The following is a 12,676-nucleotide window of genomic DNA, read 5'->3' as shown; positions in this document are numbered from 1 at the left end:
TTTAAATGCTGAGTCAGCTTTCACCAAGAGCTCTGGAAGAAGAGTCAGCATTTCAGAACCAGCTGGTTAAATTTACAGAGACGTCGGCAGCTCTAAAACGTACCTGATGAAAAGAAAAGTCCGTATTCTGCTGAACCTGAGAGTCCACAAGAGTCGCTTCAGCTCACAGTCCAATGGCGGTCCTCCTCCTCAGCTTACAGGTAGGTTTACCTCCTGTTGCCAGGCAACCATGTGAACCAGGGCGTAACAGGTCACATGTTGCAGCCCTGGACAGGTCTCCAGTCCATCACAGGGACATAGAGACAAGCGAGACAAACAACCATTTACTCTCTCTCATCTAGGGACAATTTAGAGTTACCAATCAGCCTAACATGCATGTTTTGGTCTGTGGGAGGAAACCGGAGTAGCTGGAGAAAACCCACGCATGCACGGAGAGAACATGCAAACTCCAACATGCAAAGATATATGGTTAGCACATGGTTCAAACAAGTCAGGGAGAGTAGCTAAATTAAAAGATAATTTCAAAGACAAAGTTTTAGATGACACATCTGATAAGGGTCATTGGATTTTCATAGTGGTTGAATTTCACTCAGACTTTTTTTGCTGGGCAATATTTATGGTTATAATTCAGATTCTTTAAATGTGATTTTCTTGAAGGAGCTTGTACTAAATTTCCATCAGCGAAGGTTATTTTAGGTGGAGATTTTAATATGGTTTGGTCCACTCAGCTGGATAGACATCCCTCAAGACGCAGAAGTGGACAGACCCATCTCATGGATTTCTCTAACTGGCTGAATTTATTGGACATATGGAGACATCGTCATCCCACAGACAGACACCTGGAGAAACAATTCTTTATCTGCTCAGTCTAAAATTGACTTGTGGCTTATTTCATCCTTATTGCATCCTCTTCATCAGACTCTCATACAACAACAGAGTGTTTTCAGTCAGAGGCTTCTTCAAATCCGTTGTAGGACAGACCGCTACAAGAGATCCTTCCTGCCCACAGCCATCAGCATCTAGAACAACTCTTTAATGAAACCAGGATGATGAGTTATAACAACATTTAATTCCCCTCTGAGATTAATAAAGTATTTTTGAATTTGAATTGAATTTGAATTTCAGAGGACATACAGTAGAAACGAGTAATACAGGTAAAGATTTACTCTGCTGTGTTAAGTGATTACAAAACCATTTATTTAAAATTAAATCTTTTAAATAAGGAGAGTTAAAGAGTCTTTGACCCCCTGAAACTTAACAATTCATTATTAAATAATATAGAACTTACATCATTCATTCAAAAACTAATCAAACAGTATTGGACAATCGCTCAAACAAAAAAAAAAGTTTGGGAAATATTGGGACTTAAATATGAAATTAGAAGACATTTAATCCAATTTAGCAAAATAATAAACTGTATAAAAAAAAGAAAAGTTAGAGCAATCAAGTAGCTCTATCTCAGACATTACTACCAATATGTCAGATGATGAAGCTCTTGTAACACAACTACAAAATATCAAGAAGAATTATATGATTTACAAAAAGAAAAGGAACGTGGTGCTTTTATTCGGTCTAGATTAAAATGGAAAGAGGAGGGTGAAAAAAACCCAGCAAATACTTTTTTAACGTGGAAAAAAGAAACGGAAAGGAAATCATTATCTAAACTAAATATAAATGATTCTGTAACAAAAGATTATTCTGTCATTTCAAAATATGTGTCAAATTTTTATAGAAATCTTTATAAAAATGACATCTGTATAGATAGCACAGATATATTCAATTCAGTTCAATTCAAAAATACTTTATTAATCCCAGAGGGAAATTATATTAATTATATATTAAATTGAGCCTCGAAGACTCATTTACAAGAGAGACCTGTTACATACAACATACAGGCAGATGAGAAGAAGAGAACACAAGGGTGAAGAAAAATCATGTCTCACACCATGTCCAGGCTGGGAAACGGTAAAAAATGAAAATAAAAGACCTCACAACATAAAGCAGCATTATACAATGACATCATAATTATACAATGACATCATAATTATACAATGACGTCAAAATACATTTGTGCATAGAGGTGGACAAAGGTGTTGAGTTATCCATACACACTCCAGAGTTCCAAAGTTCTGATAGGATGATAGTGTCTATCAGCATCATGGTTCTGATAAGGTCACAGATGTCTTCGGGAGTGTGTGTGGGGTGTATGTGTGTGTGTGTGTGTGTGTGGGGGGGGGGGGGGGGGGGGGCAGAGCTTCTAGCAGCGTATCCTCCTGGAGAAATTTGAGACAAAATGGCTTGTCCAAGGTCAGCGGGGAGGCTAAATTCAGATAAACAACAATTGTTTGGGCCGCCAGACTCTGTTTTCTGTCTGCTTTCAAGTTCTGCTGGTACACTCAATGGCAAATCCAAACAGCCAGATTTGTGGACATTCCACCCGGTCCATACTCAATTAGCTTTCTCCAAGATTGAAACCTTCATGCTGGTGAGTTCCAGGAGCCGCAAGTGACCTACGATTCTCAGAATCGCGTCCAGCTTGCAGTTGAGTTCATTAAGCATATGAGTCTGACAGCTCGAGGCACAGATTAATCCTTCACATAAGGCTGGCAGCTTTACCATGGCCGAAACTGCTGCCGATGTCTTCCAAATTTGTCAATATCCTAGGTATCCACCGATTTCAAAGAGCAGAAACCCTGTTATCATAAATCCAATAATGTACACATCTTCTACGTCCTCCACAGACAGCACAGATAGGAACATCATCTTCCACTTCCCCCAGGAATCCATGACATACCCAGTTGCGAGGGTCCGTTCAATGCATGAAGGCTCTCCAGCACCCTGTCGTCTGGTGGGAAAAAGTTATCAAGTGCATTGAGAGACCAACTGACCAAATCCATAATAATTTTTGATTTGGAAGAAGTGTAAAGAGAGGCTCTGAGGTTGACAAGAGAGCAAAAAAACAAGAGGAAGGGAGGGTAAGAGCGACCGTCTTCGTCGAGAGTGAAAGAGAGAATTAATAAAGGTGAACAAAGCTAAAGACTCGTTAAAATAGGAATGTTATGAAATACTCTGTATTGACGATATAAAATGAGGCATTAGAATCCTAAAATCTGACAAGTCCCTTGGCAACGATGGCTTAACCTCAGAATTTTCTCACAAATTCTCATCTGAAATTTCAGAATTTCTTCTTGCAGTTTACAATGTGATTGACCCCACTCAATGAAACAGGGTCTTATCACTTTGATCCCAAACCAAACAAAGACCATTTAATAATAGACAATTGGCGTGGCATCACTTTAGTAAATAATGACTATACAATTTTGGCATCTATTTTCGCTAAAAGGATGAAAAATGGATTAAAACTCCCGATGCCGTCTCTCTTTCTGTCGAATGTCCGCTCGTTGGACAACAAGATGGATTTGCTTCGTCTGAGAGCGAGCGCCTCAGAAGAGATGATGAAGTATGCGATGCTTTGTATCACAGAAACATGGATTACAAGTGAAACGCTGAACACAGTCTTCCAGCTGGATGGCAGACTCTTTTGTTTAGCGGACCGCTGCAGCGAGCTAACAGGGAAATCACGGGGAGACGGAGTATGCAATTACGTGAGTAAAAGTTGGTGCACGAGCTGTACTAGTGTAGAAAAACTCGAGTTAAAAGGCTTTGGAGCAGATAACAGTGAAATGTTGGCCACATTATTTACCCTGTAATTTCACAGTGACTTTCATTATCATTGTTTACATTCCTCCGGATGCTAATGCTAATGACACTCTGCAGGAGCTCCATGATCTCCTCAGCTCACTGCAGAAGAAACACCCTGAGGCTCTTTACATAGTAGCCGGAGACTTTAATTACGTGAATCTGAAGGACTGCCTCACAGATTTTTACCAGCATGTGGGCATACCTTCATGTGGAAACAACATGCTGGACTGTGTTTACACGAATGTAAAAGATGCATACAAAGCTGAAACCCGCCCCCACCTAGGACTGTCAGACCTGGAATCTTCCTGGCGCCTGCTTACCTGCCCCCGCTGTGATGCTCCAGACCGGTACAAAAGAAAGTTAAATGTTGGATCCAGGACAGTGGCCCCATACTGAGAGATTGTTTTGAACAAACAAACTGGCAGGTTTTCAGAGAAGCTGCTGAAAATGGAGGATCACTTGGTCTGGACCAATACGCATCCTCAGTTCTGGGTTACATAAGCTATGTTTACATGCGCAGAATTCTTTGACCGGATTGAAATGTGTTCTGTTTGAATAATTCAAATGTATTGTTTACATGGGGGGCAACACGGTGGCGCAACTAGTAGAGCTGCTGCCTCTCAGCAAGCAGGTCCTTGGTTCAAACCCCTTTCCAGGGGCCTTCTGGGTGGAGTTTGCATGTTCTCTCCATGCATGCGTGGGTTTTCTCCGGGTACTCCAGTTTCCTCCCACAGACCAAAAACATGCATGTTAGGCTGATTGATAACTCTAAATTGTCCCTAGGTGTGAGTGAGAGAGTGAATGGTTGTTTGTCTCGTTTGTCTCTATGTGACCCTGTGATGGACTTGCCACCCATCCAGGGTGTACCCCGCCCCTCGCACAGTGATTGCTGGACATGGGCACCAGCGACCCCCGTGACCCAAAATGGAACAAACGGGTAAAGATAATGGATGGATGGATGGATGTTTACATGGGCACATTATGTTCATGACGAGCGTTTACATGCAGCGGGCTTTGTTCTGAACAGCAGTACTGACATGCGCAGAGTGGTAAACCCTCCTTAAAAAAACTACCGAAGAAGAAGTTCTACTTCCGGGGTGAACGTAAACAAACCTGAGCACCCAAAATGGACCCGCGACAGGTTTTAATGATGGTGGAGACGTTACTGCACTCCCTGACTGAGCTACAGGTGATACAGATCATTTTGAGCTCTTTCAGAGTTTCTAGTAGAAATGTTGTGTCGCTCACCGACCAGTTTTGCTCCCCTGACATGCTAATATTATTAGCATTAGCCAGGCGGAAATGGCAAAGTAGCACATGCGCAGTCAGGTCAGTTTTTCACGATCAGATAAAAACGAACAGATTAAGCGTTTACATGCGCACCGATCGGGTTACGGATCGGCGTAAACCACCCGTTTCGTTCTGATCACAAATTATATCGGATCGCGCCGAATACACAAAAAATAACCCTAACGGAGCGTTTACATGACACACTTTTATTCCGACCGGCCATTTGATCCAGTTACTTATGTCCATGTAAACATACCCATACATGTACTGACACCGTCTCCATCATCAGATATGTTAAAAGCTACCCAAACAGAAAACCATGGCTGAATGCAGTGGTGTGCACCCTGCTGACAGCCAGGAGCACTGCCTTTAGGTCTGGAAATTCACAGGAGCTGAGAAGGACAAGGAAAGAGCTGGTTGCTGGTATTAAGAGGGCCAAGGCCACATATGCACAGAGGATCCAGGGTCAATTCACCTCACAAGACCCTCGGAGCATGTGGAGGGGCATTAAATGCATAACAGATTATAAAGGCAGGAGAGAACAATGCCTTAAAGACCCATCTCTGCCTGATGCCCTCAACAAGTTCTATGCACGCTTTGAAGACCCGAACAGACCACCCAGCTCCAGACTCACCTCACCACTGGATGATGAGCATCTCAGCGTGACCTCAGCAGAAGTAAAGAGTACTTTCAGGAGGATTAATCCTCACAAAGCAACCGGCCCAGACAACATCCTGGGAAAGTGTTGAAAGAATGTGTCGATCAGCTCTGCGAGGTGCTGGCCGACATCTTTAACACCTCACTTACCCTGGAGACAGTTCCCACCTGCCTGAAGACTGCCACCATCATCCCTGTTCCAAAAAGCTCAAAAGTGACTGCTCTGAATGACTATTGGCCAGTGGCCCTCACCCCAATAGTCGCTAAATGCTTCAAAAACTGGTCCTAACCCACATCAAAACAACCATCAACATCAACGAGGACCCTCATCAGTATGCATACCGCGAGAACCGATCAACAGAGGATGCCATCTCCTCTGTGGTTCACACTGCGCTCAACGACCTGGAGCAGAAGGACTCCTGGTCTTTGTGGACTTCATGTCTGCCTTCAACACCATGATCCCCCAAAACCCTGATGGACAAACTACTCACACTAGGACTAAAGCCCCCAGTATACTGCCGCATACATCCATATGCAGAGGTACGTACGTACGTACGCAGAGGTACGAGTGTACCCCCCAGGGCATGTCCGTGCAAAGCTCAAATTTTTACGACCACATACGCGTACGCAGTGTTGCACAATAAACTGCCCAGCGACGGACTGTTTTGTATGCGACACCAATGGAACACCTGGAGAGCTGGTGCAAAGAGAATAACCTTCACATCAATGTGAAGAAGACAAAGGAGATGATTGTGACTTCAGAAGGAACAAACACACCTACACCCCACTGAACATAAGAGGATCTGCAGTGGGAGTGGTCTCCAGCCACAAGTACTTGGGTGTACACATGAATGACAACCTCAGCTGGAGCAACAACACCACCAGCCTGATCAAGAAAGATCATCAGAGACTCTACTTCCTCAGGCGGCTGAGACGAGCTGGTCTGGGAAGCTCAGTCCTCACCTCCTTCTACTGGTGTGCAGTGGAGAGCATCCTGTGCTCCAGCATCAACATGTGGCATGGAGGCTGCACAGCTGCAGAAAGAAAAGCTTTGCAGAGAGTGGCGAAGGCTGCACAGAAGTCTGGCGGAGTCAGTCTCCCCACCATCACAGACATCTACACCTCCAGATGCAGGAAGAGGGCCACCTGCATCATGAAGGACCCCACTAACCCAGCACACACACTTTTTGCCCCACTCCGCTCAGGGAGGAGGTTGAGGAGCATTAAGTGTAGAACCACTAGACTGAGGAACAGCTTCTACCCTGAGGCTGTTAGACTCATGAATCTCTAACTAGAATAATCACTGAAAAAATCTCATCGTGTTGCTGCTGATCTGTTTCATGTTGCTGCTGATCTGTTTTATGTTGCTGCTGATCTGTTTCATGTTGCTGCTGATCTGTTTTATGTTGCTGCTGATCTGTTTCATGTTGCTGCTGATCTGTTTCATGTTGCTGCTGATCTGTTTTATGTTCCTGATGATCTGTTTCATGTTGATGTGTTCATGTGTGCTCATCTGCTCACACAGACTCATGCTCATGTTCGTGCTGCTGTTCAACATAATTTTTTAATGCTATTAGTGCTCAGTGTATTTTTAGTGGGCAGCACGGTGGCGCAACTGGTAGAGCTGCTGTCTCTCAGCGAGCAGGTCCTTGGTTCAAACCCCGGTCCAGGAGCCTTCTGGGTGGAGTTTGCATGTTCTCTCCGTGCATGCGTGGGTTTTCTCCGGGTACTCCGGTTTCCTCCCACAGACCAAAAACATGCATGTTAGGCTGATTGGTAACTCTAAATTGTCCCTAGGTGTGAGTGAGAGAGTGAATGGTTGTTTGTCTCGTTTGTCTCTATGTGTCCCTGTGATGGACTGGAGACCTGTCCAGGGTGTACCCCGCCCCTCGCACAGTGATTGCTGGACATGGGCACCAGCGACCCCCGTGACCCAAAGTGGAAGAAGCGGGTAAAAGATAATGGATGGATGGATGGATGGATTGTGATCAGGAACTTAAAATTTCACAACTTGCTGACGATACCTCAGTATTTTTAATGGATTCTAGTGAAGTTTCTGTAGCTCTGTCTGTTATATCTAAATTCTCTAACATTTCAGGTTTGAAACTCAATCTAAAAAATGTGAAATCCTTCCCTTATATATTTCTGCTGTTCCTGAAATATGCAGTATTCCTGTAAAAGCCACTGCAACTTATCTAGGTACTAAAATCTCTAAAGAACACAATAACACAGATAATAATTTTACTGCTGTTTGTAAATCAATTAAAAAGAAATGTAACAGTTGGTTAGCTAGGGACTTAACTATTTATGTTAGTGTGTTATTAAGCAAAGCAGAAGGAATATCAGGGGCGTCGTATGTTTTTTCATCACTGGAGGTCAGCAAAGCGCTCTGCTCTGATCTGGATAAGATTATGTTCCAGTTTCTGTGGAAAAATAAGGCTAAAATAAAATAAAATAAAATATCTGTTCTCTCAAATTCTTTATCTGAAGGAGGTTTGAATGTTTTGACATTTACTGTCTATAATCAGATATTAAAAATTAACTGGATTAAGAGATTTCTAAAAAAAAAAATTAAATTCTATGTGGAATATTTTTCAAAATCACTAGGGGGTCATAATTTTTTGCTGCGTTGTCCTTTTTCAGTTGGAAAGCTTTCAGTCAACATTTAACTTTCATCAGCAGGTTCTGTTATGTTGAGCTCTTCTATGAAAACACAATTACTTTCCTCATAATTGCAACATATGGAACAATGAGACGAACATGCATGTTTTTGGTCTGTGGGAGAATAGATATCACCCAGTTAAAGATAAATGTGTTGCTTCTTTCCGAATGTCAGCAACAACTGCTCTTTTTGTCAGTGTAAGTATTGAACATTTATTTGTGGGATGTTCTCATGCTGGAATATCTTGGAGGGATTTCAAAGGCACAAATGATGACTCATTGTATTATCAAAACTGCAAATATTGTTCATTTCTTCAGATGAAATATATGAAGTAAATCTAATTATAATCCTGGCAAAATATTGTGTCCACACGATGAAACCAAGTGAAAACATCCCCTCATTTATTATTTTTAAAGAAACTGACTTAAAAACATATGTTAGCTTTGTGCAAAAACTGAATTTAAATAATCAGAAACTTTTAAAACAATAACTCTTCTTAAGAAATGTAACTTTATTTCATAAACAGACCACTTTATCTTTTTTACTTTTACTCTTTTTGTTGTAACAGACCCCCAGACATCTTTTTTTTTTTTTTACCTTATTTAGTTTACTTTGTAGATTGCAAGACTTTTACACCAATAACAACAAAAAAAGCAAGAAAGATAAAAAGCAAAGTCAACCCAGAAAGGCCCCTCTCTGGGATTTGAACCGGCGACCCTCTTGCTGAGAGGCAACAGCTCTACCAACTGTGTGCTCTCTATAAAATAAAAAATTGAATTAAAAAAAAATCTATTCATGTTTATTGTTAAATAAAAGTGACAGACGCACCAATAATCTTCTTCCTGCAGCGTGTGGATAAAAAAACATAAAGAAAAACAAAACAAAACATAAACTTCAGGCTTCCAGTTTTGTTAATCCTTTTTATTTTTTTATTTTATTTTATTTTTTTTTTTGGGGGGGGGGGGGTCTTATTTAAAGTCAAACTTTATATTTTTTTAAATGCTGCAAAAACTTGAGTGTTTGTTTGAGAGTTTCTAACCTGTAGTTTGACATCACAGAATATTTACAATTCTTATTTTTGTTGATGTTTGAGTCGATCTGGTTTTATTTTAAGAAAGCTAAAATGATATTTTTAAAGTTATTTAAAAAAAATGTATTGTACATGTTCAACCTTTATTTATACAGGTTAGTGTCAGTGAGTCACGAGGACTCGTTTACAAAAGAGACCTGTGATTGGTTTATTCAGGCTTTCCCCTGATGAACGAAGTCCATATGGTCCAGGTCCAGGTCTCCATTGTGACGAGTGCCCCCCCCTAACCCTAACCCCCCCCCACACACACACACTTCTCGACTCCAGACTTTGTTTTCATTGAAAGCGATGTATCAAATGTCGTGAGCGGCAGCAGCAGCTGTAGCAGCTGCCCCCCCGAAAAAACATTGTCCAACACAAAGGAGTGGTGGACCCCCCCACACTTTTCTCTTTGTTCCCGTTTATCAGCTTCATTTGAGGTTTTAGTGAGGGGGGTGGGACAGAGGACGTTCGTTTCTCTCTCATCAGAACCGGCCAGTTGTTGGATCTAGCTGCTACCCCATTTTAAAATGGACAGAATATCCTTTTAGACCGAGAAGCTTGTAGTTGATGTGACACAAGTTTGATTCAAACTTAGTCCCCAGCTGCACCTTGAGGGGGCGGGGCTTGATGACAGTCTGGGAGGCGGGGCTTGAAGGGGAGGGGTTTCTGGTTTGTTAATGTAATTAGTGATTAGATTAATTATCAACAGCTGATCACTGAGGGGCCCCTGTGGGGACCAGAGGGGGCACTGGAGGGGGGTCTGGGGGGCCTCGGCTTGATGACAGCAGGTTGACGATGGAGAGAAATCATCAGAACAAAGTTCAACATCTGAATCTGTGGAGGATTTGCAGATTAATGAATCTGAAACAGATTTGTCATCAACTCTATTTATATATCACCATGTCACAACAAATGTGTCTCAGGGCACTTAGTAATGCTCTCTATCTAAGGTCATCCAGTGGAAAGACCTAAGTCCAGCTTGTGTGAAGGACCTGAAATGTCAAGAGCTGATGGTTTTTATTTATTGGTGTTTTGTTTGAATAATTTTGTCATCCGTCCAGTCAGACATTTGTCTGCCATGTTAGTTTTATTTTGAAATCCTTTTATCTAGTCTTCGGGCTCTGCGTCTTTGCGACCTAGTCCTGACAGGACTGGATGCTTCAGGGGTTGTTGTTTTTTTTTTTTTTTTTGGGGGGGGGGGGGGTACCTGACACCCTGCAGGCTGATGAAACCTGTTACTGCTGCTCGGATGGGCTTCAGGGGACTTTTATGTTGAAAGGACACGAGAAGCCGAGCTGGTCCAGGATCAGATGAACCAGTGGCAAATTTAGCCTCTTTTTGGGGAGTGCGCCTAAAAATGAACTCAGCACCCCTGAAAATAAAAACAGTCTTCATTATGATTTTGTAAGGAAGCTTAGTTCTCAAACCTTAGATTCACCAAAATATTGAATAAATTTTGAATAAATGATGCCACAAACGGGCCAGAAAATTCTATGATTTATTTGCACGAGTCAGATATTCAACACCACCTGTCAATCAATCCAGTAGGCTCGTCAGCAACTGACCAATCAGCAATTACAATTTGTCCTAAAGTGAAATGTCCCTTACCTTCAGGAGCTGGGAGGGGGGGGGGGGGGGGTTAGGATGTGTGAGAGAAACGGAACATGCTCTATATACACAAGGAGAGCTGTTGGTCAGGTTACTGCTCGTTGTGTTATGTTTGTTTATTTGTCATATGCAGGTTAACAAAAGGACAACAATGCAATGGAATGTTCAGCATGAGAAGAACCAATTTGACTCACTAAAAATAAAAAAATAAATGAAAAGTAAGAAATAAAATGCAATAAAAGTACAAAATTAAGTAACAAAAAGTGAAAAAGAAATATAAGGTCCAAAAGAAATTTCATAAACAATGTGGCAGAATATAAAGGTGCAAGCAGGATGAATTAGTAAATAAGTATTTCACATGTAGTAATATTAACTTCTTGTTGTGCCATTAACTGTAAAATAGTTATCGAATCAAGTTTTTACAGCTGTAGGTAAACAAAGATGTTTAACAACCAGGTAAAATAAAACAGAATGCAGGAAATGGCATCAACTTTATTCAAAATTTTCTGCAGGAGGACCCACAGACCCCCCCCCCGCCCCCCCCCCCCCCCCACACACACACACACATTACAAATGCTTCTGATGCTAATGGACACCACATTGTTTAAGCCAAGAGCCACACTGTCAGCACTGGGGGCTAAGCCCCCCTAAAGGACAGATTCTAGAATCGCCCCTGAGCTGAACAGAACTTCTGGTTCCAGCTGATGAACAGGAGCTGGAATCAACATATTTGAGGATGTTGAGGATTCTGTGACCTGGCAGGAGGAGGGCCCAGCTCGGTCCTGGACGGATGACTGGCAGCCGGCTTGTAACCCCCCCCCCCCACACACACACACACACACACACTTTTCTTCTTCTCTTCAGAATGGACGGCAGATGGAGTGGGCCGGTTGCTGTGGAGACTTAAAGGCCTCGCTGCGTCTCAGCTGGTCCACTTTGAGACAAAGAGTTCTGGTCCTTACAGCTCGGCCTCCTCTTCTTCTTCTGTGGAGTGTATCAGCTGGGGGGTGGGGGCAGCAGCTGTTGATGTGACAATGGCTGACGGTGAAAGTCAACATGCAGGTCAGAGATTTTAGCTGCAGTCCAAACCCACAAAGAGGTTCTGATTAAAGAAGAAGAGGCGGCGCGTGTCAGGAGTAAACAAGACGACAAACAAAGTAAACAAGTCGTCCATTAAATGTGGACAAAAGAATCTGTTGGGTTAAAATCAAATTTAAATTAAAAAATGGCTCTTTAACCTGGCAGCACGGTGGCGCAACAGGTAGAGCTGCTGCCTCTCAGTGAGCAGGTCCCTGGTTCAAACCCCGGTCCAGGGGTCTTTCTGGGTGGAGTTTGCATGTTCTCTCCGTGCATGCGTGGGTTTTCTCCGGGTACTCCGGTTTCCTCCCTCAGACCAAAAACATGCATGTTAGGCTGATTGGTAACTCTAAATTGTCCCTAGGTGTGAGTGAGAGAGTGAATGGGTGTTTGTCTCTTTGTGTCCCTGTGATGGACTGGAGACCCGTCCAGGGTGTCCCCCGCCCCTCGCACAGTGATTGCTGGACATGGGCATCGGTGACCCCTGTGACCCAGAATGGAAGAAGCGGGTAAAAGATAATGGATGGATCTTTAACCAGAACCAGAGAAAATGCAGCGTGAATGATTTCTATTGAAAGCAGCAGAAAAGCAGCTGAAATGAGCCGAAA

This window comes from Nematolebias whitei, chromosome 18, assembly GCF_014905685.2.
Source record: "Nematolebias whitei isolate Nwh7 chromosome 18, NemWhi1, whole genome shotgun sequence".
Taxonomy (NCBI): domain Eukaryota; kingdom Metazoa; phylum Chordata; class Actinopteri; order Cyprinodontiformes; family Rivulidae; genus Nematolebias; species Nematolebias whitei.
The sequence above is the reverse complement of the archived record's forward strand: the minus strand, read 5'-3'. Positions refer to the sequence as shown.